The following is a 3,086-nucleotide window of genomic DNA, read 5'->3' as shown; positions in this document are numbered from 1 at the left end:
ACGCATCGCTTGCGGCCGTGCCTCGATTGGTGGGACTACCGTGTCGATCCCTTTCCATTATTTCGGTGCGACGGTTGGTGTTAGACATTGGGCAATCGTCTCCGAAATGAGGTTCTTGAGGCCTTCTGTGAAGCGTGGCCAAGCCTCGGCTAGCGCTCTTCTGACCTCTTCTCGTATGACGCTGAGCGTCTCCTCGTCCAGGCGCGGCGTTTTCGAGCTCGTCGCTTCGCGGTGCGCTGGCGTGGTAGGCTCTGTTGTCGGTAATTTCCTGAAGATATGTGTGCAAGTGTTCAACATGGGCTCTCTCACGCTGGTTCTGCGGTCATCAAGTTGCACTGAGGATATGGGGGTCCTAAAAAGGTACATATAAACAATGTTTGCGCGTTGAAACTATGACCCATACATTATGTAAACCTAAATTTATCCGTCTGCGGCTACAAACTGACATTGCTTAGAGGTGTAACCATTCAGGCCTCGCATTAAACGGTGTTGTGTACTCTTCGGTTTTTGTTCTGATGGATTGCGCTGAAAAGTGGTTGGATGGAAAGTATGACAGCTATAGCACATAAGGGACGATCGAGGTCTTTATCCTGCGGTCTATGTATCCAAACATCGGTATCCTTGGTGTTATATTGCGATCAGCTGGTCGCCGACCGTGCTGTTTTACGCATAATGTAAACACGGCCCGTAAGCGCCAATCTCATTTCGATGTGCTTGTGCACTCCTGTAAGCCTCCTTTTGGCTCTTGTGGGAAGCTTTATAGTCATAGCAATAGCCTCATCGGTCGTTCGAGTTGTGTTCCACGGTGATGTCTGCTGTGTGTGATCTGCTGACAAACAAGTCTATTAAATGCCAGAGGGAGAATAAAGGTGAAGTTTTTTAAACTTTTTTTTTTTACAAAACAGGGCAAAGCTTTTAAAACAAGAGCAGCTTAAGCTAAATATGAGTGTGCTCAAAAATTAATGAAAAAATGTGCTTGGGCTGAGTGATAGGTGTACACAGTTGAATTTCTTTTTGCCTCTGCATTGCAAATTGTAAGATATGTATCACCAGATTACACGTGTCCTTTTGAAAATGTATTTTATTAGCGCAGAAATAGGTTTGCACACACAAACACATACATTCAGTATTAGAAACATGGTAGATAGTATTGGTTTGATGATTTTAGGTCTGCTATTCAAATGTATGCTGTTGTTTACAGAGTGGACACACATTCAGTTATATGAAGGTTAAATGTAAGTTCTAGACAAGTTCGACAGTCGCGGGGTCAGGGAACAAACATAACATTAGGTAAAATTGGCCACGGAATTCATTGCGTTGGCAATAGCGTTTGACTAGAGAAACCCACATACACGGCAAACTCAAAACTAAAACCAAGCCGACATAACGCAGTGATCAGCCATTGCAAGCGAAGATGTCTCATATTTAGATTCCCATGCAGCTTGAGTAAAAACCCTTGCTGTTATGTACTATGCGAGGGTAATTGCGTAAATCGTGCGGTAAGGGGTTAAAAGAAGCAGCATAACATGTTTAGGACTTGTCTTCAGCCAGTATGGGGGGGGGGATAAGGTCACAATACCTGGTGCAGCCGTCATCACGTTATCCAAAACCGGCACCAGTGTCCATGGGACATGCCCCCTAAGCAGGCAGTATATTTTTAAGCGAGCGATGACACATTTTGCATGAACCTGTGCACGAGCAATGCTTGCTGTTCTTGTGGCATCTTCTGCAGAGAATTGACTTCTATTGCGGGAAGTATGAAGGCTGGATAATTTCCATCCCTAACTTGTTACATTCGTCCTCTATGTAAAGACCCTTATCAACCATGACATCATCAGTGAACGAATCAAGCTTTTCTAAGATGTTCGACTTTTGCACTGTTGCCTTATCTGATGATGTCCCGCCGAACCCATCACTCAAGAAGGTGATCAGCCCTGCGGGAGAAACACCAACTAGAAATTTTGCCGTGTACCTTCCCTTGTAGTGTGAGCAGGCACGTAGCCAGGATTTTGTTGGAGGGGGGGGGGGGGGCGCCCATGACAAAATGCTGTATGAGGGGGAGGGGGGAGAGGAGGTCCCAGCAAAATGTAAAGATTTCGGGGTAAGGCCCAGGCCCCAGCCCCCCTTCCCCCTGGCTACGTGCCTGAGTGTGAGTATGTCCATTTTCTACAGGTCAGGTATGCTGCTTTTCGATTTCTATCTCCGTGCCATCAAAAACGACTTTTACATTTGCAAAGTATTAAAAACATGGGTAAGTTATTGATGACCTTGTCTTTGCTTGGCCATGGCAAGGCTACTTTTATGATTTGACTGAGAACTTGCTGTGTGGCAGGGAAGTATCGACTGGTGGATGCTTTGCTGATTTTGAAATTGATGGCTAAGCATGCGAAACTTAAATTTGTCTTCACCTCTCAGTACGAGGATCACCTTTTCTCTCACTCTGAGCTGAGACGTTTGCGAATTAATTTTCTCGGCACACCTTACAATAGCATCGAGTAAAGTCATTGCCTTCACGCCAGTGTAGGCTCTGACAGACGCATCAGTGGTGAGCAGGTCGGACAACAAATTTGCACTGGGGTAGTAGAAGTGTTGACTTACACTGCCTTGTCTTGGGCTACTTCTCCTTGAGCCAAGGGTACTTGAATAAGTCTGGTCAACTGCAGCTTAAGCAGCATTTCTGCTGCTTCTAAGTGTTCAGGTGTAGCCCTTGCACTGGTCTCCACTTCTGGAGAACTGCAGTCGCTGGATGATGGCAGTGGGGTGGTGAATTCGTAGCAAGTTTTGCACGTATGGCATGAAACTACATTGGCGCTTCAGCGAAACCTGAAGGTGAACATGCTATATAGTATATATAGTGAATGCAAACACTCACGAGGTACAACCTGTCGTGTTGCTGCCCTCCTCGCTCTGGCCTCCTGTGCTCTTTGCTGAGCAGCGCCAGCTCTTCTCTCATGTGTCGGCAGGCACATTGAAGGGACGGCTGCCCTATTCGACTTGAGCTCTCGTGCACGCTCTATCACACATAGTTTAAAAGCTATGGTAAATGCTCATGTTTTCGGTGGCATCGCTACCGTGATTCCAGAAGA

The sequence above is a fragment of the Ixodes scapularis genome, unplaced genomic scaffold, assembly GCF_016920785.2.
Source record: "Ixodes scapularis isolate PalLabHiFi unplaced genomic scaffold, ASM1692078v2 PGA_scaffold4__175_contigs__length_147842914, whole genome shotgun sequence".
Taxonomy (NCBI): Eukaryota; Metazoa; Arthropoda; class Arachnida; order Ixodida; family Ixodidae; genus Ixodes; species Ixodes scapularis.
The sequence above is the reverse complement of the archived record's forward strand: the minus strand, read 5'-3'. Positions refer to the sequence as shown.